Source organism: Cherax quadricarinatus, chromosome 78, assembly GCF_038502225.1.
Source record: "Cherax quadricarinatus isolate ZL_2023a chromosome 78, ASM3850222v1, whole genome shotgun sequence".
NCBI classification, from domain to species: domain Eukaryota; kingdom Metazoa; phylum Arthropoda; class Malacostraca; order Decapoda; family Parastacidae; genus Cherax; species Cherax quadricarinatus.
Genome location: NC_091369.1, coordinates 1,140,290 through 1,167,335, shown reverse-complemented (window position 1 = coordinate 1,167,335; position 27,046 = coordinate 1,140,290). Strand labels below are relative to the sequence as shown.

General features: G+C 36.3%; 1 long non-coding RNA gene across 2 annotated transcripts; it reads left to right on the top strand.

Moving 5' to 3' along the window:
- Positions 1 to 13,613: 13,613 nt before the first annotated feature.
- Positions 13,614 to 20,213, top strand: LOC128701532 (uncharacterized). 2 transcript variants are annotated; one of them, XR_011394169.1, is made up of 4 exons: positions 13,614 to 14,157; positions 15,578 to 15,616; positions 17,817 to 19,183; positions 19,372 to 20,213. It is a non-coding gene; the product is annotated as an uncharacterized lncRNA (long non-coding RNA). The 2 variants fall into 2 exon arrangements; XR_011394168.1 differs by having other exon boundaries at positions 13,614 to 15,616.
- The last annotated feature ends 6,833 nt before the right edge of the window (positions 20,214 to 27,046 follow it).

The window sequence follows — 27,046 nt, the reverse complement described above, 5'->3', positions numbered from 1 at the left end:
AATTAAGAATTAAACTAAGTCTGCCCGAAATGCCTAGCCATGCTAGGTGTTCTAGTGGTACACTCTGTAATCATTATTTTACTGCATGTAAACCACACAATAACCAAATTCTGTAAACTCAGCATTGTAATCCTTATAGAAAATAAACTTTGAATTGAGGGGGCCACTAGCACACCTAGCATGGCTAGGCATTTCGAGCAGACTTAGATTAAATCTTAACATTAAATCCTTACAGATTATGGTATTAAGGCTAAGTGACTACATCATAATTTGTGAGTTTAGCAATGTGAATGCTAACTTATGACTAGTTAGGATTTATTATTTTAAGATTAGTATTTCTGGGTTTATAGTCAGTGGGTGAGTGAGTGTAATTGTGAACCACCAGGTGGTTATCATGTAGTTAGTTGTCAGGGTGGATCAGGGAGATAAGATGTTTTCTAACTGTAGTTTTGAAAGTGATGAATGTGTCTGCAGTTCTAGAGTTTTCAGGTAGGGTGTTCCAGATTTTAGGTCCTTTGAAATACATTGAATTTTTGTCAAGGTTTAGTCAAACACGGGGAATGTCATAGAGATGTTTGTGTCTGGTGTTATGCCTGTGGATCCTGTCACAACTATCAAGAAAGCATTTTAGGTCAAGGTTAATATTGGAATTTAAGGTCCTGTAGATATAGATTGCACAGTAGTAAGTGTGGATGTTCTGAACAGGGAGTAAGTTTAGATCTGTGAAGAGTGGGGGGGGGGTGTTGCCAGGGATGGAATTTAGTGATTATTCTTACTGCGGCTTTTTGTTGGGTTATTATTGGCTTAAGGTGTGGGGAGATTCAGCCCCAAGTGAGTGAAGTAAAAATTTAAAAATGACAAATGAAAGTTCAGTATATTATGCATACTTCAAAAATTCATTTACTCTTTGAGTGGCTGTCACATAGAACTATATTATTAATGCCAGGGTCTTTCATGAAGATGTATCATGAGCTCAGCTCACTCAGATAAGCTGTGAGCAGTAAAATTTTCCCTGGGTATGAGAGAATGGGTCTGTGGTGAGTTTTCACAGTATAAAAAAAAAAAATCCTGCTCCTATGGGGTGCATGATAGGACAAGTAGAACTCTGATCTTATGTTTGGTTTAAAATAGCAAATTTGAGGTGTTCTCTCAGATATTTTTTATGGTTTTATTGGCTGTTTCTTGGTATCATTTTATAGAATGCAAGACTTATTACTGAAAGAGGATTGTGGTTGGTTTCAGGACTGGAAGTAGGTTGAAATTGGGCTCAGATTAACAGAAATATTACATGTTTGCCAATTTTCCTGAGGATGGATAAGGCTCCCTACCCCCCTCCCCCAGTCTGTTTTATGGGTTTTCGATAGGTCTTATTAAATTATTGGGACACCTTAAACCATGACCAACATATTGTCAAAGAGTATCTCCTGAACTTAATGTGATTTACAATAAGTGATTATATATATCAAGTGTCTATTTTAACCTGATTATAAATGGCAGATATGTCTATTTTAACCTGATTATAAATGGCAGATATGTCTATTTTAACCTGATTATAAATATCAATTTTCCATTTAGCATTCATATTAATGGTTTTCTTCTCCCAAAAGTTTTTCTATTTTATCTTACTGTCTTTTCATTTTGGCTTTGCTGTTTTGTAATCTAAGTTTTATTACTTAAATGATCATTTAACTTGCTTATCTTATCTTCATACAATTTAATTATGTTACACTAAGCATTTTTGTAATCTAACCTTAAGTTTTATCAAAATTATTTTTAAGTATGGATTGCACTGCATAACTATTGGCTTTTTACCACTTGCAGTACAACACAACCTGTTTTATTCAATCTCCTAGACAGTGTAAAATCTTAAAATTCAAGTTTTTATTTCTTTTATGCAGTATACAGATAATGTTGTTTACATGTAATAAGTTATTGTTAGCCACAAAAGAAAGCCACTAATATGTAATGCATTTTGAGCAAACTAATCCTAATCTTGGAAAATAAGCTTCTTCATTAATATCAGAAGGTACAGATGCTGTAGAAAATTTTACAATTTTCCTGAATTTAGAGTAGAAAAAATTAAATACAATAAATGTTCATTAATATGTAGTGTTGGTTTGACTTTCGAGAAATTTCGAGTTTCACGGGGGGGGGTTAACCAGCACTGCAGGGAGCTGCATAGGGTGAGATGCGAAAGAAATAGCGGAGTAACATTGGTTGTACGTAATAATGGTGATAAATTGTGTAATCAAGGTTGAAAATGGCTGTAACGGGTAAATTGGATGGCAAATAATTAAACGTCGTGTGTTGCTGTCTGTAAATGGTCGAATTTCCTCGGGGACAGCTATAATATAGATGGAATTGTGGAAATTAAGGAGATGCTGAATCGTCTGAGCAGCTCAACATTTGTAATGTACACTTCCATATACTTTCAATAGTTTACAGAGTTGGCCAATTTTCTGTTAGCTATTGGAGGTGTTTGGATGTGATCTACCAATTTTAATATGTGACCCAAGGAAGATTTGTGGTAAGTGTGTTTATTAAATTTATGCATGTAATTTAGTTCTGCTATATATATGTGTATAATGTGTATAATTTCGGAGCAAGGGGCTAGTAACCCCTTCTCCTGTATACACTGTATTACTAAATGTAAGAGAAGAAACTTTTATTTATCCTTTTTGGCCACCCCGCCTTGGTGGGATACGGCTAGTGCGTCGAAAGAAAGAAAAGTGTATAATTTGTGGACCAAACCACTAATTAGTAAGTCTAGTCATTAATATTACAATACAGTTCGGAACCATACATTACTAGTGTTACTTGTTTAAATTAAATAATTGTTCACATATCTTTAGGTCCAACTTATGTGACTGTGAGAGTGAGGGGGCATCAAAGGAAGTACAGTGCTGTGACCCAGCTGTGACCCATTGTGCTTAGAGTCCCATCTGTCTCCAAGGTACAACTAACGTCAGTAAGTGTTTAGTTAATACAGTGGACCATTGGCTAACGATATTAATCCGTTCCTGAGAGCTCATCATTAGACGAAATTATCATTAGCCAAATTAATTTTCCCCATAAGAAATAATGGAAATCCAATTAATCCATTCCAGACAGTTAAAAATATTAGATTTTTTTTTTTCATGAAAACAATGAGACATGCACAATAACTATATAAATAAAATGACACTTACCTTTATTGAAGAGAATTAATGAGTGATGAGACACTGTTTTTCTTGAAAACACTGGGATTTTTCAGAGTGATACATGAGTAAAGGTTTCACTTTGCAATCCCCACTAGCATTACAACAAAACAAGAAAGTTATCCTGTCTTTCATAGGCTTATGTCCTGGTAGTGCCTTTTCCTCCTGAATAATGTAGGTTCTGTTTGGCATTTTCTTCCAGAACAGGCCTGTTTCGTCACAAATGAACACTTGTTGGGGTTGGAATTTTTCAGCTTCACCATACCTTATCACACTGTGTGTGCCACTACAATTCTTAAATCTCTCAAACCAACCTTTGCTGGCCTTAAACTCACCAATATGAGCACTAGTTCCAGGCATTTTTTCCTGTTCACCTGGGTGTTAGTCGACTGGTGTGGGTCGCATCCTGGGGGACATGATTAAGGACCCCAATAGAAATAAGTTAGACAGTCCTCAATGACTCACTGACTTTCTTGGGTTATCCTGGGTGGCTAACCTTCTGGGGTTAATTGTTTCTCGGTATTTGTTTCTCGTTAAGCCACACCAACAACAGTCTCTCCACATCTTCGAGTAGTACAGCTGACGGTGGTGCAGCAGCAGCTGACCATGGTACAGCAGCAGCTGACTGTGGTACAGCAGCAGAAGCAGCTGACTGTGGTACAGCAGCAGCAGCTGACCGTGATACAGCAGCAGCCGACGGTGGTGCAGCAGCAGCAGACTGTGGTACGATAGTAGTATTTCGATAGTATTTCTCACCCTTTTTACCACAGGGTTGACACTAGAAGCTTTCTTTGGGCCCATGGTGGCTTAGCAGTTATAAGCACTATAAACAATGGAATAATACAAAATGTATTGAATGTATGCATGGAACAGGCCACGCTGGCTTGTAAACAGTGATGCAGGGCAGCTGAGGCGCTCAGGCTGGACGGACAGCTTCGGGACGAATCGCGCTGGGCAAGTTTTTTATCGTTAGCAGGCCAAAAATTTTACGCTCAAATGCTTCGTTGGGCGGATTTAATGTTATGCGATGCATTTGTTAGCCGAGGGTCCACTGTATAGTTGTATCTGCCCCAAATAATGTAATGTATGTGTAAAAATTCAGGTCAGTACCTGTGAACCTCAAGTATATAATATTTCGTTGATGCTGTGATTTAACTATGGTTATAGTAACAACAGGAATAATACACAAATAACCTGCACATAGGAGAGAGAAGCTTGTAATGATGTTTCGGTCATCATAAGTTAGACTGAAACTTTGTCATAAGCCCTTTCCTATGTGCAGTTATTTGTGTATTGCTCCAGTCATGGTATTGTAGCTCTTTGTTTTTTAACAACTGGAATCTTTCCCTGTCTTGATTAAATTTCAGTTGGTAGATTCTTCTTCAATTTAGTATTTCTTTAATTTATATGCAGCCCTCTTACTCTTTTTTTTTTTTTTTTTTAGATAACTGGAATGGATGCTGACTATGAAGTCTTGGCTGACAGACCATTGTTTGGCAATGGGGAGGCTCGACCCCAAGTGAGTATAAGAAGCAAATACAGTAGCTCAATATAGATGTGTGTGTGTGTGTACTGTTCTAAAAATGTACAATTGTATTAATTAAAAAGCAAAAAATTTACTTTTATTACTCTTGTTGTTGCTGCTGCTGCTGTTAAGAACATGTTGGTAGGTAAAAACTTCTGTCCCTGCATTTTTTGTAAATAATGTAAAGCTATGTGTGAATATTTTGGATTTCCTAAATAACATGAGTTTGTGGAAATTTCATTAAAAATTTGGTAAATACCCTCCAGGTACCTTGCACCCATTTATTTTTTTTAATGAGTGGAGAGTGTTGAATCCTTAAAGGTCATACAGTGCCTGGAAAATGGGAGGCATTCAAGTTTGATCCAAGGAAAAGGAAGTCCAGTTCCTTGGATCAAGGACCTCTCACCAACATTGAGGCATCTATAGACCCAGATTTCTCTGGAGCACTAATTCCCAACCATGTTTAGGCATGAACTAAATTAGCCAACAACAGATCCTCAGGTTTATGATAAAATTTAAATACATTGAGTATAAAAGTATAAAAACTAAACATTTATATTTTAACCCTGTATTTTTTTATACTGTAATGCAATTAATTACATAACTGGTGAGATTTGAATCCATGGTTATTGAACATGGCAGGCCAGTGCACTAACCACTGTTCCATGCCAGACTAATAAGATGTGCCTATTACTACAACTACTACTAACTACTACTATTACTGCCATCATCACCACAAGACAACTACGTACTTCAATAATACTTCTGCAAACTTACTACTTTTCCTCCCTCCTTCCTTTCCTCAACCTTTCCCTTCCTTTTCATTTCCTTCCTTCCATTTCCCTTCATCCTACCTCTTCCTTGCACATACCTGTGACTGGTTTCAAGGGCTCTTATGCCCGTGCAGACAAGCGTAGGGCATAAGAGCCCTTGAAACCAGTCACATCCTTGTTGATTGCTTTTCAACCTGGCTGTTGCTGTTGGTGGCCTGCTGGCCCACATAGCCATCACAGCTTGGCTGATATGGCACTCTGAAGGCATCTACACTTGGCCCTTGCATCCTAGGTACTGAAATTGAATTCAGCGAAAAATATATATATGTATTAGTGTGACTTTCCTAGAGCAAACATTTTATTAAGTATTGTTTGTTTTTTCCTCAGGACCGATTAGTGAATGCTGTGATAATTTTTGTGACAACACTGATGGTAGTTATAACATCAGTAAGTGCATTCTTCCCAGGTCCATCCTTCTTGGATATATTTTTTGTGGTCTGCATCATCCTCATCTGCATCTCACATCTTACTCTGGTAATTTTATATTGAGAATACGTATTTGTTTGAGTGTAATAGTACATGCAGTAAATAAGTAAGACATGTAACAGGTATCTTTATTCCAAAATGTTTCACCTATACAGCAGGCTTCACCTGTAGACTACAGTGGTGGCAAACATGGAGACAGCAGAAACACGCTACTGCTGCTTTGTCTGTATTCGCCACCTTTGTAGTCAACTGATGAAGATTTTTGTGTAAGTGAAATACTTTGGAATAAAATTGCTTGAGTCTTGCTTGTGTCTTACTTATCTACTTGTTAAGTGTTGTATTCCACCTTTATGTTGACAGAACATGTTTACCTGGAGTTTACCTGGAGAGAGTTCCGGGGGTCAACGCCCCCGCGGCCCGGTCTGTGACCAGGCCTCCTGGTGGATCAGAGCCTGATCAACCAGGCTGTTACTGCTGGCTGCAAGCAAACCAACGTACGAGCCACAGCCCGGCTGATCAGGAACCGACTTTAGGTGCTTGTCCAGTGCCAGCTTGAAGACTGCCAGGGGTCTGTTGGTAATCCCCCTTATGTATGCTGGGAGGCAGTTGAACAGTCTCGGGCCCCTGACACTTACTGTATGGTCTCTTAACGTGCTAGTGACACCCCTGCTTTTCATTGGGGGGATGTTGCATCTTCTGCCAAGTCTTTTGCTTTCGTAGTGAGTGATTTTCGTGTGCAAGTTCGGTACTAGTCCCTCTAGGATTTTCCAGGTGTATATAATCATGTATCTCTCCCGCCTGCATTCCAGGGAATACAGGTTCAGGAACCTCAAGCGCTCCCAGTAATTGAGGTGTTTTATCTCCGTTATGCGCGCCGTGAAGGTTCTCTGTACATTTTCTAGGTCAGCAATTTCACCTGCCTTGAAAGGTGCTGTTAGTGTGCAGCAATATTCCAGCCTAGATAGAACAAGTGACCTGAAGAGTGTCATCATGGGCTTGGCATCCCTAGTTTTGAAGGTTCTCATTATCCATCATGTCATTTTTCTAGCAGATGCGATTGATACGATGTTATGGTCCTTGAAGGTGAGATCCTCCGACATGATCACTCCCAGGTCTTTGACGTTGGTGTTCCGCTCTATTTTGTGGCCAGAATTTGTTTTGTACGCTGATGAAGATTTAATTTCCTTGTGTTTACAATATCTGAGTAATTGAAATTTCTCATCGTTGAACTTCATATTGTTTTCTGCAGCCCACTGAAAGATTTGGTTGATGTCCGCCTGGAGCCTTGCAGTGTCTGCAATGGAAGACACTGTCATGCAGGTTCGAGTGTACAGTATTTTTGCATTACATTTTTGTATGGAAGATTTTTGCTTAGGGAAGCAGGTAGTCGTTTTATAGTTATGATAACAAAGTTCTAGGTAGTAGGTAGGTAAACAGCAACCGCCCAGGGAGGTACTACCGTCCTGCCAAGTGAGTGTACAACGAAAACCTGTAATTGTTTTACATGATGGCAGGATTGCTGGTGTCTTTTGTCTGTCTCATAAACAGGCAAGATTTCAGGTATGTCTTGCTACTTCTACTTGCACTTAGGTCACACTACACATACATGTTCAAGCATATATATACACACCCCTCTGGGTATTCTTCTATTTTCTTTCTAGTTCTTGTTCTTGTTTATTTCCTCTTATCTCCATGGGGAAGTGGAACAGAATTCTTCCTCCGTAAGCCATGCGTGTTGTAAGAGGCGACTAAAATGCCGGGAGCAAGGAGCTAGTAACCCCTTCTCCCGTATAAATTACTAAATTTAAAAGAGAAACTTTCGTTTTTCTTTTTGGGCCACCCTGCCTTGGTGGGATATGGCTGGTGTGTTGAAAGAAAGAAAGAAAGATAACAAAGCTGACTGAAATAAGCAGACATAAGCCAAGATGGAATGAAGGTACAGTACAAAGGTAGCAAGAATGTTTAGAATATTAATAGGGTATTTGTATTATTTACAACCTTATCAGAAATTTTCTATTCCTTCATAGTGATAAAGTTCATTTATTGAATGCCTCTATGCCTTTTTCTAATATTTGATATACAGTAGACACCCATACCTCACAATATCAGTGTTCTGCAATATAAATTTAGTTTTTCATTTCCATTAGAAGTCCACCATTTTCATTAAAAGTGCACTGGAGCGGAATTCATTTTCATTGGTGGCACCCATTTCCGTTAAAGAATGCCATGGCAGGCAGGCAGGAGACCCCTCACTCCACATTGCGCAACCCCATTGTTTTAACGCTGCAGGGAAGGGTGTGTATACCTGGAGAGGGTTTCTCAGACCATGGCCCGGTCTGAGACCAGGCCTCATGGTGGATCAGGGTCTGATCAACCAGGCTCTTACTGCTGGCCACACGCAAACTGATGTACAAACCACAGCCCGGCTGGTCAGCTACTGACTTTAGATGCCTGTCCAGTGCCTTCTTGAAGACAGCCAGAGATCTATTGGTAATTCCCCTTATGCATGCTGGAGGCAGTTGAACAGTCTTGGGCTCCTGACACTTACTATGTTGTCTCTCAGTGAACTCATGGCACCCCTGCTTTTCATTGGGGGAATATTGCATCTCCTACCAAGACTTTTGCTTTCATAGGGAGTGATTTTCATGTACAAGTTTGATACTGATCCCTCTTAAGATTTTCCAAGTGTGTATTTTCATGTATCTCTCTCACCTGCATTTCAGTTAGGGAATATAAACAAACAGCCTTCCTCACTGTTCACTGTATGTAGACACGCACCCTATGATTTATTTCCCTCAGCGCATCTCTCTCGGTTTTTTCCTCATCGCTCCATCTCATCTCTGGATAATATTTAACATGGCATCCAAATGAAGTGCAGGTGATGGTGGTGAAACAAGGAGGAAAATTAAATACAAAACTGTGCCTGTTTAATCCTTTCAGGGTTTCGGCCGTACTAGTATGGCTTACGCACCAGGATTTTTGACGTACTAGTACGCCTAAATTGTAGCGCCCTCAAATCTAGTGAGAGAAAGCTGGTAGGCCTACATATGAAAGAATGGGTCTATTTGGTCAGTGTGCGCAGTATAAAAAAAATCCTGCAGCACACAGTGTGTAATGAGAAAAAAAAAACTTTGACCATGTTTTTGGATTAAAACAGCGCCTTTGCACTGTATTTTCGTATGGTATTTATTGTTGTATTCTAGTTTTCCTGGTCTCATTTTATAGAATGGAAGACATATTACAGAAATTGAGACGATTTTGACTGGTTTTACAAAGAAAAGTACCTTGAAATTGAGCTCAAAATAGCAGAAATGTTCGATTTTTACCAAATATCGAAAGTAAACAAATCATGCTATGCGTCCATTACACATCAACTGGCAAGTCTGATATTCTTTCACAAGTGTGCTGATATTATTTATACCATTTCTACAACAATGCAGTAGTCTGCATAACAGTAAATCTTCTATTTCATTGTGAGAATAAAAATTCAAAGTGGAAAGCAAAAGAATGTAAGAGGGGCCTGGGGACGTGACTAATGAACAGAGGAAATGTTATTTTAGTGCCAGGAATGTCTTTCTTGTTTATTCTGGACCCTATTCGGAAATTGGCATCTTTTGAAATTTGTGTGAAATTGGCAAAATTGATAAATTCTGACCACTGTATTGGATAGTTGAAATCGATAAATGGCTGGTTTCTTGTACTCATTCGATAGAAAAAATGAAGTTCTAGCGAAATAGTTCTGATTTTTGTCAACAAGTACACTGGAATTGGCCAAAAATAGGGCTCAAAGTGGGCAAAATCGCCAATGCGTAAACATCGTCGAGACCGCTAACTTCGCGAGAGCATAATTCCGTAAGTTTTCCATCAAATTTCATACTTTTGGTGTCATTATGACCGGGAAAAGATTCTCTATCTTTTCATAAGAAAAAATATTTTTTTTTTTTTTTTTTTGAAATTTTGCCGACCCTGAGAACAAGTCTCTGAGAGGGCCTGTCGACCCTGAAAGGGTTAAAAGAAAAATGGAGATAATTGAGATGCTCGAGGGTGGTGGATGTGTTATGGAGATGGCATGAGTGTTTTGTCTTAGAGAATCAACAATTCAGCTTCAGCCCAGCAGGGCCACAACCACCCTCCCCACTCTCAACAGGATGTTAAAGATTCCCAACCTGACTTGAAGATAAGTAATAAATACTGTACAGTATTAAAGTAACCATTTCTTCGCTACATGTACTCTTCCTTTTCACAGCTGGAATCTCACTAGAGTTCATGTATTTCACAGAGCATCCTCATCGACAAAGTTACATAGAAAAAAGTATTTTATTTTTCAAAAAATTACAATAGTAAAAAATAAAATTTACGAAGGTGTGAGGAATGTGACCCTATTTTCCTATATGTTTTTCATTCCATATACGTAGTAGTAGTGGGTTGGTAGACAGCAACCACCCAGGAGGGTACTACCGTCCTGCCAAGTGAGTGTGAAACGAAAGCCTGTAATTGTTTTACATGATGGTAGGATTGCTGGTGTCTTTTGTCTGTCTCATAAATACGCAAGATTACAGGTATGTCTTGCTACTTCTACTTACACTTAGGTCACACTACACATACATGTACATGTTTATTTATACACACTCGTCTGAGTTTTCTTTGATTTTATCTTAATAGTTCTTGGTCTTATTACTTTTCCTTTTATATCCATGGGGAAGTGGAATAAGAATCTTTCCTCCGTAAGCCATGCATGTTGTAAAAGTCAGCTAAAATGCCAGGAACAATGGGCTAGTAACGCCTTTTACTGTAATAATTACTAAAAAGAATAAGAAGAAGAAAATTGTCAAAGTGGGAAGTCTGAATGTGCATGGATGTTGTGCAAATGATAAGAAAGAGATGATTGTGGATGTTATGAATGAGAAGAAGCTGGATGTCCTGGCTTTAAGTGAAACAAAGCTGAAGGGGTGGGAGAGTTTCAGTGGAGAGGAATAAATAGGATTAGGTCAGGGGTTTCAAATAGAGTTAGAGCTAAAGAAGGAGTAGCAATAATGTTGAAGGATAAGTTATGGCAGGAAAAGAGGGACTATAAATGTATTAATTCAAGGATTATGTGGAGTAAAATAAAGATTGGATGTGAAAAGTGGGTTATAGTAAGTGTATATGTACCTGGAGAACAGAGAGGTGTTGAGGAGAGAAAGAGATTTTGGGAAATGTTGAGTGAATGTGTGGGGAGTTTTGAACCAAGTGTGAGAGTAATGGTGGTTGGGGATTTCAATGCTAAAGTGGGCAAAAATGTTGTGGAGAGAGTAGTAGGTAAATTTGGGGTGCCAGGGATAAATGAAAATGGGGAGACTTTAATTGAGCTATGTATAGAAAGAGGTTTGGTAATAAGTAATACATATTTTATGAAGAAGAGGATAAATAAATATACAAGGTATGATATAGCACGTAATGAAAGAAGTTTGTTAGATTATGAATTGGTGGATAAAAGGTTGATGGGTAGGCTCCAGAATGTACATGTTTATAGAGGGGCAACTGATATATCGGATCGTTATTTAGTTGTAGTTACAGTTAGAGTAAGAGGTAGATGGGAAAAAGAGGAAAATGGCAACAACAAGCAAGAGGGAGGTGAAAGTGTATAAACTAAGGGAAGAGGAAGTTCGGGTGAGATATAAGCAACTAGTATTGGCAGAAAGGTGGGCTGGTGCAAGTATGAGTAGTGGGGGGGGGGGTTGAAGAGGGTTGGAATAGTTTTAAAAATGCAGTATTAGAATGTGGGGCAGAAGTTTGCGGTTATAGGAGGGTGGGTGCAGGAGGAAAGAGAAGTGATTGGTGGAATGATGAAGTAAAGGGTGTGATAAAAGAGAAAAAGGTAGCTTATGAGAGGTTTTTACAAAGCAGAAGTGTTATAAGAAGAGTAGAGTATATGGAGAGTAAAAGAAAGGTAAAGAGAGTGGTGAGAGAGTACAAAAGGAGAGCAGATGATAGAGTGGGAGAGGCACTGTCAAGAAATTTTAATGAAAATAAGAAAAAAATTTGGAGTGAGTTAAACAAGTTAAGAAAGCCTAGAGAACGAATGGATTTGTCAGTTAATAACAGAGTAGGGGAGTTAGTAGATGGGGAGATGGAGGTTTTGAGTAGATGGCGAGAATATTTTGAGGGACTTTTAAATGTCGACGAAGAAAGGGAAGCGGTAATTTCATGCACTGGCCAGGGAGGTATACCATCTTTTAGGAGTGAAGAAGAACAGGATGTGAGTGTGGGGGAGGTACATGAGGCATTACGTAGAATGAAAGGGGGTAAAGCAGCTGGAACTGACTGGATCATGACAGAAATGTTAAAAATGGGGGGGGGGAGATATAGTTTTGGAGTGGTTGGTATTTTTGTTTAATAAATGTATGAAAGAGGGGAGGGTACCTAGGGATTGGCAGAGAGCATGTATAGTCCCTTTATATAAAGGGAAGGGGGACAAAAGAGATTGTAAACATTATAGAGGAATAAGTTTACTGAGTATACCAGGAAAAGTGTATGGTAGGGTTATAATTGAAAGAATTAGAGGTGAGTCAGAATGTAGGATTGCGGATGAGCAACGAGGTCTCAGAGTGGGTAGGGGATGTGTAGATCAAGTGTTTACATTGAAGCATATATGTGAACAGTATTTAGATAAAGGTAGGGAAGTTTTTATTGCATTTATGGATTTAGAAAAGGCATATGATAGAGTGAATAGGGGAGCAATGTGGCAGATGTTGCAAGTATATGGAAGAGGTGGTAAGTTATTAAATGCTGTAAAGAGTTTTTATGAGTATAGTGAGGCTCAGGTTAGGGTGTGTAGAAGAGAGGGAGACTACTTCCCGGTAAAAGTAGGTCTTAGACAGGGATGTGCAATGTCACCATGGTTGTTTAATATATTTATAGATGGGGTTGTAAAAGAAGTAAATGCTAGGGTGTTCGGGAGAGGGGTGGGATTAAATTATGGGGAATCAAATACAATATGGGAATTGACACAGTTGCTTTTTGCTGATGATACTGTGCTTATGGGAGATTCTAAAGAAAAATTGCAGTTTGGAGGGATATGTTGTGTATCTTTGTATATGTATACAGTATGCTTCTAAACTGTTGTGTTCTGAGCACCTCTGCAAAAATAGTGATTATGTGCAAGTGAGGTGAAAGTGTTGAATGATGATGAAAGTATTTTTTTGGGGGGGGATTTTCTTTCTTTTTGGGTCACCCTGCCTCGGTGGGAAACAGCCGACTTGTTAAAAAAAAAAAAAATACGTACATCTCAGAAATCACTGCTAGTGCAGATTTCAGGAATATAACCTTCAGGAATTATGAATGTCCATTGTATATATAATACTTTATTATAGAAGTTTACAGGATACATTGATGTTACAAGGAGGTTATTAGCATAAAATGCAAAATACTAAAAATTTAAGTGACTTGTAGTTTTGTTTTCTTTAAATTTGTATTATGTATATATTTTAGAGTACTGTATGCATTTGTGCGAGGCAATATTAATCTTTTTTTTCTTTTCAGATTGTATGGTACAGACTTGGTGACCTTGATCCAAAATTTAAGAAACTCATCTATTTTAACACCTTATGCATTATATTACTCTGTATTTGTGGAAATATTTTTTTCCATAAATGAAAGTGCAAACTATCATGCAGTCAACTATACTACAGTTTGTATGAGTTTCCAGATTTTTCTCATAGCCTTGGTGAGAACAGGTTCTTGCAATTAGTTTCTGCATTACTGAATATGCATTTATTATTATCATAGCAAATTATCTTTTGGGTTGAGAATTAATCTCATAAACAAGTGCAGAATTTTCAGTTAAAAGGTGATGAATAATTAGGTATTTATTTAATTTGTATATAATTTTGAAATTATTGAACAGTTTAATAGGAAAATGCTTTACTTTTAACCTTAAAGTGCCTAGAGTATTTTTTCTCCACAGTGCTGTACAGTGTTGCCAGAAGTGTTCATATATACATGTATATTGTTGTATATGGAAAGAATTAAACTAAGTACTGAAATGAAGAAAAAAAGGCCAAGCTAATAAGGTTGTACAGAGAAAGATCCAGAATCATGAAATTAGAAAGTGGTAGCGAAAATTTGTGCCAAGGTTGTATGATGTTAGGACACAGGTACCAGCTGTGTCACATTACATTGGAGGATGTTGGAACAGGTTAGTGAAGTACAGTATAGTATTTAAGAGCCATAGACACATCTTACACATAGACAGTGCTATATTGTAATCTCTTTTTATAACTTAACATATGTGATTTTACTTTGTGCAAAATGTTTTTACATATGAAGTGTGTTCATTGACAGAAAAATTATAGTGAATTGTTATTTTTTAAATTGAGTATATTTATAGACACAAGACTAGGCCAGTCTATGGTAGCTTGCTACATTTATTTTTTATAGTTTTCTGTACCAGTTTTTCTTTGATATTATTATACTCCAGTATATACTGTTTTATTAATATCCATTTTTTAAATATACAGTCCATTATACTTTAATCATTGGGATTGTACATTTAAAGTCTATATATCTGGAAAATATTATAATTAAATAGGATAATAAGGAACTTAGATATCTGAATAATGTGATACTCTTGCATAGTTGGAATGTAATACAATTAAAATATATATGTCTTAACAATGTTGTCAAAATGTAGGATGTAAGAGAAAATTTCATTTAACGTGCCTATTTTATGTGATGTAATCAAGTCATCAAAGTTGTTAGTCATTCCAGATTTCATATATTGAGAAGAGTTGCATTGTTCACTACACTGAATTTGCTTTTATGAAGGGATTCAGGGTAACCTGGTTGGGTGGACTGAGTACTGGAGGTGGGAGAAACCAGCTAGCCAGACCTGGGTTCTGGAGCAGATTAGTAATAATGATATTCATAGTGCAGGTACAATACTACCTGCACTCTGAATATCATTATTACTTGAAGGGTTATTGGAATTTTGATGTCAATGCACTTCTGGAAAGATAGTTGAGGGATGAGTAATAGTGATTTTTTTTTTTTTTTGATCAACCTACCTTTATGAAAAATGTCCATAGTGTTAAAACTTATTGCAGATAAAAAATTACTTGTTTATTTCTGAAGCAATGAAGAAAGTAATTAAATTGCATAGGGTATCAGTAATTTCAGTTTGCCAGCAACATTTGTGATCTAGTGTAGAGATTGAAGCTGGGATTAGCAACAATATGATTTCATCATTTATATACTGGATAGAGTTATTGTCACACAGTGTATTAGTGCATCATAGTTGGTTAATATTTTTGTTTCACAGCACTGTCATCATAATGGTTAGTGTCTGTTTCATAGCACTATGTTGTGAAACAATTATATTGTCTTTGATTTACTGTATATTTAGTTTAGTTATTGCGTTGACATATAGGTCACTGTGCCTTAGGGTTTCTTATCTTATCACAACCCAAAAAAAAACTTAAATTTCCAGAGTTGTGTACTTGTTAATAGAATCATCTCCGCAACTCGTAATTCCTAGCACAAGTATGTGTACTGTGTAAAATGTATTACAAACACTCAAAAATTAATAAATATATACAGTAGTCCCTCTGTATCTGCAGGGGTGCATTCCAAGACCTACGGAGGATACCTGGAACCCGGTTAGTAGCAAAGCCTATATACAGTAGTCCCCTCCCCTCCCCATATCTGCAGGGAACATGTTCCAAGCCCCATCATGGATACCCGAAACCACAGATAGTAGCACTATATATAAGTTGTTTTTTCATTTACATGAATACCCATGATAAAGTTTAATTGATAAATTACATACAATAAGTCGAGAATTAGCACTTTTTCAATGATGGGAAGCACTTCACAGCTTCTCTTAGGCTTTGAAGAACTGCTGCCATCATAATTTTGTGTTTTGAGGCCATTATTAACCCGTAAACGGTCCAAACGTATACTATATACATTTTTACCGCTAGTGCCCCAAACGTATATATACGTTTTTTTTGTCATATAGTATTCTACATTGCCACGATAAGCCTGAGTCGCCTAGACGTGAGAGAATGGGTGTGTACACTCACTGTGTGCCATATTAAAATAATTGGGGATGCCTGGGTACCATATGCTCTCTTTTCCTATTAAAAAAAAGATTTCTTTTTTTTCTCAAAAAAGTTGAGGCACTACGGTAGAGAACGTATATATATGTTTGGACCGTTTATGGGTTAAGCAAAATTAAAGGTTAATTTTGGGCCATGGTAAACAGCAGAACCAAATCCATGGATACAGGGGTTCTATTGTATGTATGTATGTATGTAAGAAGTACAATGCCTGCACTTTAAAGGGGAGTTTGGGATATTGGCTGTTTGGAGTGACATCTAAACTGTTGTATCTGAGTGCCTCTGCAAAGACAGTGATTGTGTGTGAATGATGGTGACAGTGTTTCTTTTTTGGGTCACCTTTCCTTGGCGGGAGACAGCTGACATGTTGAAAAAATATATATGTATTATGTATGTGTATACATGTTGATAAATTAGACACATGTGCAACTCTTGGGTATCTTTATTGAGGAAACGTTTCGCCACACAGTGGCTTCATCAGTCCAAACGTAGGAGAAACTTGAAGAACAGGAGGAGAATGAGGTAATCAGTCCCTCAACCTTGAGTCGATGTGTTCAGTCCATCAATATCAGCGGAGAAGCAGCTTATAAACCGTATGGCAGGAGAGGTGCAGCAGTCATAGGTCATGTCACCTCTGCCATACGGTTTATAAGCTGCTTCTCCGCTGATATGCTATATTCTATTCAAGATTGATGGACTGAACACATCGACTCAAGGTTGAGGGACTGATTACCTCATTCTCCTCCTGTTCTTCAAGTTTCTCCTACGTTTGGACTAAAGATACCCAAGAGTTGCACATGTGTCTAATTTATCAACATGTCGGTTCTCTGAACCATTCATCTACATGTGTATACATACATAATACACATGGGGCCAGGAGCTATGACTCAACCCCTGCAACCACAATTAGGTGAGTACGCACATGCATGCATGTATGCATGCATGTACATATTCATTTATGAAACCAGAGTCCCTCCAAATTCTTGTGTAGAATTTATTTATTGACCATATACAAAAGTTTATTTAATAATTTCTTTAGACTTTATTGTGAATTGGAAGGAAATCATTTTTGGATGTGCTGTTATAATTTTTAATAACCTGAAAATTACTAGGTTAGTAAAGAAAATATTAGCATCCTTGTTACCACCATTCAGTAAATTAAATTAAAATATTTATTTATAAAATTACAGATATTGCTTTAGGGATGATGTGATCTAATATATAAAATTGATATTTATTTCGGGCAAAAATTTAGCTAACATTAGTTTAAGTATATATTCTGTATATAAAAAGGTATGTAATAAGAGATGAATTGCTTAAATGAGCCTTACATTCTAGTCTAGTTATTAAAGATTAATTCATTAGTATATGTTGTTTCTATTAATAAATTTAAAAAGAAAAACTTTCATTTTACATTTAAGGTCACCTGCCTTGGTGGGATGCAGCCTTTTTTTTTTTTTTGGGGGGGGGGGGGGGGGGGGGTAATACTTGCTAGGAAGGTGCATGTGAAATAGGTGAAATACTGGAAAGATCAACTTTTTTTCTTTTAAGAAGGCTTCTACGTGGGGGGCATTATTACAGTGGGGTACTTATAATTGATTATTTCATATTAATTTATGTCATATATAGAGCATGGTCAGTATAGATACAATGGAACACTTTCTGCATATGCCAATATTCAGTCAGTTTTCTTTTTTACTTTTTCTAGTGCTTTTTAAATTGTATCTCTCTCTTCCAGAAGACTTGATTTAAAAAGAAAAAAGTTCAGTCATTAGCCTGTTCACCAGCTGGTTTGAGATGAAAGGCACTGATAAATTTCTGGCTGATTTGGTACCATTTTTTTGGCTAGTTATAACGCGAGTTCCAAGAAGTGTGGTGTTGAGCACTCATGAACATCAGTGTTATCCCATTTATTAATTCAGCTTTACTGATGGTAAGATTTCTATTCAGACTAAAATTTTTGCAGTTACTCTAAAGGGGTATAACAAACTAAAGGCATAAACTGTCATATTTTCTGACACATATGGCGCACGTTTTTTTTTTTTTTTCCCCAAAAAAAAAAAGTCTTTGAAAATCACCCTGCATCTTACATGCTCAAGGTCAGGATCAAGGATAGGCTTTGGATCATGCTTTAGCAATTATTTACTAACGTTACATTACAACTGCTTGGAAACACTGTTAGTAAGCAGCCAAAACTCATGCACCTTATATGCAGGAAAATACAGTACGTTGTTGCAAGTAAAGTAATTATGGGTTTCTAAGTACCATAATAAAATCAATATTTCTTCTCGGGAGCATATTTCAGTATTACAATTAAGGTGTTGCATTTTATAATGCAGATGATTAATATTGATATGCTGGTTGCTTGTTAGGACACAAAGAGTGGGGTAAGAGGATTGTTATGCCAAATACTGGTGTTTCCTGCAGTAAATTCACCACCCATTTACTGTGCAGTAATGAATGACTCACAAGTTTAGAACTTTTTTATGGATAGTAATATGATTTAGTTATTTCTTCATATTATGTTTTGCAGTACTTCACATATGGGTGTGTTCACATGTTTTGCAGCAATTCACATATGGGTGTTTCCACATTATGTCCTGCAATGCTTCATATATGGGTGTATTGTACCAGGTATTTGAAAGAGGACAATTACTTAGCATTGGTGAGTACCCATTTGTATTTTAACATTTGTTTTGAATTATGGTGAATCTCATAGAATTTTTCTAGGTTTATACAAAAGTACTTTTAATGTGAAAAAGCTGCTTTCTCAAATGTTCAGAATGGTGTACCACTGTATACTGTACAAAATGGCATGTTATAATGACTTAAGATTTAGCACTTAGTTGTGATTATGATATAATGACTTAAGCCTAGGATATCCAAACAGTGCCAAAGAGGATTTATTTCCATCATTACACACATTCAAGTTTGTAATACAGTAGGACCCCCGTATCTGCAGGGGATACACTTCAGGGACCTGTTGTGGATACTGAAACCATGGATAGTAGCAGACTCTGTATATAAGTCCAGTTACATATTATGAAGTTTGATAAATTATGCATAATAAGTGGAGAATAATCACTTTTTCACAGCTTCTCTTAGGCTTTGAATTATTATTATTATTATTATTATAATCAAGGGGGAAGCGCTAAACCCGGAGGATTATACAGCGCCTGGGGGGGGGGGCGGTGGAAGGCATTCAGGCTTAATTCGGGGAACTGGAGCACAGATCCAATTCCCTAAATCAAGAGCCCCTCACCAACATCAAGGAACCTTCCTTGAGGGGTTAGGCTTTGAAGAACTGCCAGCTTTTCTACTTTTGCATTTTAGGGCCATTATTATGCAAAATTAAAAGGCATTTTTTGGCCACAGTAAACCATGGGTAACTGACACCACAGATACTAAATCAGTGGATACGGGGTTTCTACTGTATTTTGTGTGTGCTATCACTTTTAAATTTATTGAAAATTTATAATAATTTAGTGATTTATAAGGTTAATGTGCTACAAATTTTTATATTCATGGGGAAGCACTGAAACCCATGTGGGTCATATAGTGCCTGGGTGGTAATCAGGTTTGATCCAGGGAGGGGGAGGACAGCTCCAGTACCTTGAAAATAGACTGACAAAAATTTTCAATAACATTTTTCCCCTCCAAAAAAAAGCAATGCCTCAAAGTCCTTATGGCAGGTAATTTTGTGCTGTTACGCTATGCATAATTTGTGCATGGCATATCATTCTTAATTATTTGTCTTAGTGAACCGGTGTCTTTGTTTAGGGGTATTGTAGCACCTTTGATGCTTTCAGTAATGTATTTTCCAGTTGTTGTATAGGTACACTGATCACTTTATTGAATTATGTATGTATTCTGTTTAGGCATTTTGGTGAGGAAATAGTAAAAGTTACATAATTTTGTCATTAAATATAAACTTCGTGCTGGGAGAATATCGTCAACAGAATCTTGTCAGTATAAACAATGTACTTGCAGATATGAGATTATATTAGATTAAAAAAAAGTGCAAGAAAACAATTTTATATAGGGCTAGGTATGAGTGTAAAAAATATATTTGTTATAAATATAATGACTGCCTTTATATACTGAATCTGTGTAATTAAAAATACAATGTAACATTTATTTTGTATTTATTAATCATTGTCAGATGTATTTGTTTCTATTAAAATACAATACTTCAGGGGAGGGTCTCTTTAAAGCTGATGAATGGCTCTTTGATCCAAGGAATGGGAACTACCCTTCCCTTGGATCAAACCTGATTACCTCCCATTCCTCTTGATGCTGGTGAGGCTCTTCCCCTTGGATCAGATCTGATTGCCTCCCATTCTCCAGGTGTTGTATGACCCCTTTGGGTTTAGTACTTCCACAAGAATATAATAGTCATATCCATCAAAAAAAGCCTATTGCCTACCAGTGGACTACAGCTCAAGGGGTAGACAACTTCAAGTGCAACTAATGTTGCATTCTATTGTGAGAACATTTCACTCTCCAGGAGCTTTATCAAGCTGTTTCGTAACGGCTTGATAAAGCTCCTGGAGATCGAAACGTTGCAGCAGTAGAATGTCACATTAATTGCACTTGTGTCAGTAATTCTACCAACATTAATAAAGGCTTAATTTCATTGAAAAAAAAATTAGAAGTACAGTTTAGAAGAGTACAGTAACAGGTAAAATTATAGGCATGATTATTACCCTTGAAGTGCTAAGTGCGTAGAGTTGTATAGTGCCTGGGCAGTGGGAGACAATCAGGTTCAACTTAAGAAATGGTTATTATATTTTAATCAGTGGATGTACTCAACTGGGAAAATGGAAGACAATCAGGGTCAGTCCAAGAAAATTACATTGCTCAATTTGATCAAAACCTTAGCTATTTCACTAGTATGCCTTCCAGTCAATCAATTAATCTATCAAAAGTGCTATGTAAAGTGTATAGAATTTGGTAATTTGGCCAATTTTAAACAAAATTATAAAAATCTAATATAAAACAAAGTCCAAAATAAACCATGTGGACATTCCAGACACTAAAACATTTCCTCTGTAATAATCACATCTCCAGGTCTCTCCTCCATTACACAAAAATCTAGGATTTACCCTATTTCTGAGATAAAATATAACCAGGAATGATTTATCATGGTTTATGGCATCTCAGCAATTGAATCAGACCTAATAAAAATCTATAAAGTAGACCAGGGGGTGTAGGAGAGGACATAACCATCCTCAGGAATATAGGCAAAAATTTAATATTCTGGTGCTTTGAGGCCGAATTCAAACTACTTCCAGTCCAGGAACTAAAAATAATAGCTTGTTTCAGTAGAATGTTTTTTTACTATCAAATGATACCAAAAAACCATCCTAGAAAGCCCTTCAAATTCATTATTTTAAACCAAACAAAAGGTCAGATTATATTATAATCATGGGAGAGCACTAAACCCGTAGGATTATACAGCGCATGTGGGGTGGGGGATGGAAGGTATTCAGACAATTCAGGGAACCGGAGCACAGATCTAATACCCTAGATCAAGAGCCCCTCACCAGCATCAAGGAACCTCCCTTGAGGGGCATATAAGGTCAGAGTTTTGCATTTTTCATCATGCACTGCACAAGACAAAATTGTTTTTATACTGTGCACATTCACCACACACCCATTCTTTCACATCTAGGCCAAAATTTACTGCTCACAGCTCATCTAAGTGAGCTGAACTCATGACGTACATCTACGTGACGGACTCTGGCATCAGTAATGCAGTTCTACTTGACAGACAGTTAAAGGGTTAAAACTCCCAAGTTTTATAAATCACAATTAATATGTAAATGGCTTATTACAGCTCAACCTTTACTTTTAGTAGAATTCCCTCATGGAAGGTTTCTTGACCTAAGAAATTAGACCTGACCTTCTCTTACATGGATTAAACCTGCCTCTTCTTCTCCAGAGACTATGTAATTTCTACAGGGTTAGCGCTTCCCTTTCCACAAAAACAATAAAATTAAACTATTTTATAAGGAAAATCATTGTAAATAACAATTATTTTTATTTCTTTCTCCAGTAAATAAAATATTGCATAACATGACTTGCAAAATATCAGTAAAAATATTGCACAATAAATATTTCTTAGGTTTCTTTTGCAGCAATTCTCAAGTCTAATGCTGCACATTAATAAGGGACAAGTAAAAAAAAATTATTACAAGTTACATTAGACAACTCTTCAAAGACTTGTATAGAGTAACTTTTAACTACTCTTCCATGACTACCACATATGGAAACAAAAACAGTGTATAAATGCTGGCTGTACTGTAGGAAACAAAAATTAGCTGTGTAGTACATGTAATTTTTAAAATACTAACCTTTTAAGATGTGCTTGCATGTATAGATAAATTTTTAATATATGTAATAGATTGTGTACAAGAAAATTAACATAGCATTCCTTGTACATTAATTATGGCACTAAAATAGGTAGACTTGGCAGAATATACAACTTTATACACAAATTTTTAATGCTATAGCTGCAAATTCTATTATCCCAAGTATTTGTCTATTAATATAAAAAGCAATACAGCTTAAAATCAGGAATTATATACTGTATCTGAATTGAGGCAAAATCAACACTTTGTTAAGGGGTGGACCAGTAAGCCAGCAGTAGGCCTTGGTCAGATGACCAAAAGCTCTAGTGGCAGGTCATCATATGACTAAGACCCCTGTCAGGAAAAACTTGTCCTGCTTCCTGACTGACCCTGCCTAACCTAACTGAATGCTTTGTTGCTGAATTGTGAACTGCACAGAAGGTATGACTTAGATGTTTAAAAAAATACTATAAAATTAAGTATAAACTCTTACTATCAACCACAGCAAGACATCTCATATACGTTCTGACATCTAGGTAGTCATTGGTGTAAGGTGACAAGTAGAAATTCAAGAGTTTTTATTTTCCTCTCCCTATTTAGTCTTGGAATAACCATTCTGGCCTAACAAATTAGCACAGAATTATATGCAGTTTAAAAGAAAAACTTGAAAATATGCATGTTAATGCATAAAAAAGACTGATCAAACACTGTTACATGCCATTGTATAATTTTCAAAATATTTTATTCATTATTGTATATCTGTAACCTGAAATGAATTCAGCAACTTTATTTAGCACATTATGTCTCATCAAAAATATTCATATTCTTAATAAATAAGTTTACCCACTGCTATGGATTGAGATACACTGAATTTACATTCCAACTCGTATATATGTTAAGCCTAATGCAGCTTGCTAATCCATTTATGATTATAACAAGGTATTATTTTTATAATTTATCTTTACTACTTGTAAAAATAACCATAGTACTGTAGTCTCTGCATAAAAAATTCTTGCTGAATAAAAATTATTGATAAAAAAAATTCTTGTTGCATAAAAAAATTCTTGACTCATCTTTTGCTACTTTTTTTAATACTTTCTTGTGCCGAATCACTTAGTTTCTAGAAATAATTCCAATAAATATTAATACATACATTTTTCAGAACCTCAACCAACATTGGGATGCTGGAAATTTAGTGCTCTTCTACTTTGTGTTTCAATACCTGCCAACCATTTTTAATCAGACAGATCTGGGTTGTTGCTTGGCCACTCCAAAACAGGGATTTCATGCTGCCTTAACAAGAGTAGACAATCGTGTATTGCCAAAGGGATGAATGGTAAGCATGACAATGCTTCCCTCTAACATGGACTGTAAGTTACTGAGAACTTGCACTTGCCTCATATTTACCTGACTCAGTGGGATGAAAGATATATGACTAATTAATTTTCTTTATATAGTACGAAAGGTGAGAAAAATGTTCAGAACTCAATCATCAGCAAACTTTTTTTTTGTTTCATGGCAAAGATTTTTTTTGCGGAGACTAACAGTAACCCGAGTTGTATGAATGCTTAAATGAGGTAAGGCAGTTTACAACCTAATATATACATAAGTACAATAAGCCTTGTGTCATTTATGGTTTTTGAATACTTGCTGTTATTTTACAAGGAACAAATTGGCCATTCATGACACAGCTCTTGATTAGCGGATTAGTGCTGTGCCTAATGCACAGTACATAATTCATTTTAGAGACACCACATTTTTTATATTAATTAAAAAGCAATGTTTATTTAACAAATGTAGTAATAACAAGATCATTATTTGTTAGAAGTGTATTATTCATTTGTCAAAATAAAAAGTGATGTAATATTCAGGTTCCCCACGAGTGATGACATTTAGCCTCTCTCTCTGTGGCGAAACTAATTAAGTCAGACTAATGTAGCTAGGAATTTCTTCCTTAAAAGTCATAAAAACACTTTACAGGGATTTAATGCAACATATATTGTTGCACTAAAAATACACTTTTACCATTCCGAATGCCTTTTACAATTGTGTAAATAAGGATTTAGGCTAGCATGAACTTTACCTGCATAGTAACTGGCAAGCACTTTAATCCTGCACTACTGAGAGTAAAATAGAATTTTAACTGGAACTTTTGATTTAGTTCTGCAGTCATTATTGATTCTTATTATTGTTCTAAAAACTTATTGATGGGCCAAAGTTTCAGCTTTACTATTGTTTGGTACTCTCAGCTGCACAGGAATAATGTGCTTGCCTGCTACTACAAATTAATTTTTGCACCCACATAGTTTGTCACAATGTGAAATCACAGTTTGCATTGATATGAGTGAAGGACATGTAAATTAAACATTACCTTAGGGATCAGTCATGAATAGAGGACGAGGTCAGTATCCCAGTTTCATTTCTTTTGTACCTTCAGTGACATAGTTGTAAGGTACTGTACTTTCTGCAATTATGCAAGTGTATTTGCACCCTGATACCTCCTTGTTTATATAATTTATGTTAGTGATAGTGTAAAATCCATTTCACATTTTACAAGTTTTAATGCAAAATCATAAAAAAGCTAATTGAAGATATCCCCTTATCAGAATGTGTCATTTTATTTATACTGCATACTGCTTCACTGCTAGTTTTCTTCCCCTCTCTCTCCTACAGTAGTGGCAGTGTTTAAAAATAACTGTTTTCTTTTGTGTACAATTTACTACCTACATTACAGTATAGCATAATATATATTTTATAAAATCACAGTAATACCTCAGATTAACGGATGCCCATTTGACATTTCAGAAACTCCAGTACAGACCACTCTTCCCCTCTGTCTGCTTTCATTATTTCCACATTATTGTCTGTGCTTGCTCACACAAACATTCATCATTCAGTCTCAAATTTTCCCTGGATTTTGTGTGATTTTATTAACATGTCAGGTAAAGTGAAAATTAACAATGGCTTCCAAAGTAAGTGGTGGTGGCAAGAGGAAACATGTGAATCACAATGTTAAGCAGAAACTTGACTAAGGAAAGTTGAGCCTGATGTCTCAGTGACAAAGTATGTGAAGAATAGGGTGTTAAGAAACAGTCAGTATCCATAGAGGCAAGGACGAACTTACAAGCTTTACTCTTGAGTTTAGTGTAAATGCTAGTGGAGCTTTATAGCTCCTCTCACTTACAACAGAAATTATTCTAAGTCACCACTATTGATCATGGTAGTTTACACCTCATCTCCACCACAAAAGTTAAGTAAAATAAATTATATTGTCCTGTACTGTACATGTGTGTTTCAGCTTTTTTTTTTCTGACATTATACACTATTACTATGCTGTTTTACAAGTTAAAATATTCTTGGTGTCTAATGGACCAAGTCCGCTAATTCTCAACTTTGCTCACGTTACGATCATGAAAAATAAATTACGTAATTTAGAATTACGGACATTTGGCAATAACATGCACCCCCCATCCCTTCCTATTAATCCATTAATCAGAGTGTTATCCTCACTGTATCTAGAAAAATAAAGAACCTTTTTAATAAATCTTTGTACATAACCCAAAAAAAAAAAAAATGGATGCTAACATTGTGTGTTATGACTCAGCAAAGCTCTATGATGGTGATAAATATATGCATTGTGGAATGCTGTATACGACTGATAGACTTTTAAATGCATTTTGTAGACTTTACTGACTACAATATAAACTAATACTAGAATGCATTGTAGATGTGTATAACTATTTTTTTTTTTTTTAACAAGTCGGCTGTCTCCCACCGAGGCAGGGTGACCCAAAAAGAAAGAAAATCCCCAAAAAGAAAATATTTTCATCATCATTCAACAATTTCACCTCACTCACACATAATCACTGTTTTTGTATTCTGAGCACCTCTGCTAAAACAGTGATTATGTGTGAGTGAGGTGAAAGTGTTGAATGATGATGAAAGTATTTTCTTTTTGAGTGTTTTCTTTCTTTTTGGGCCACCCTGCCTCAGTGGGAGATGGCCAACTTGTTAAAAAAAAATAGTTATACATCTACAATGGATTCTAGTACAGTGGACCCCCGGTTAACGATATTTTTTCATTCCAGAAGTATGTTCAGGTGCCAGTACTGACCGAATTTGTTCCCATAAGGAATATTGTGAAGTAGGTTAGTCCATTTCAGACCCCCAAACATACACGTACAAACGCACTTACATAAATACACTTACATAATTGGTTGCATTGGGAGGTGATCGTTAAGCGGGGGTCCACTGTATTAGTTTATATTGTAGTCACTAAAATCTACAAAATGTATTATACAGGGATTTGCAAGAACCAAGCTCAATAATTTTAAGATATTATAACTCATTTATAGTACCATATTTTAAAATACACAATACTGTATATTAGTAATTCCCAGAACAATGCAGTAGTAATTCTAAACATACTTTGAAGGAGAAAAGTAATTGATAACCTTCCTCTCATTCTTTCATGTCATCCTGTATTGGTGAGTACAGTACTGTAGTGTATTTATTGCATTATTCATTTTGGAACCTGATGGTTGTGATGGCAATTGATGAGTAATTTCATCAAAGAGGAAGCAAGCATTACACATGCTTACACACAAAATATTGT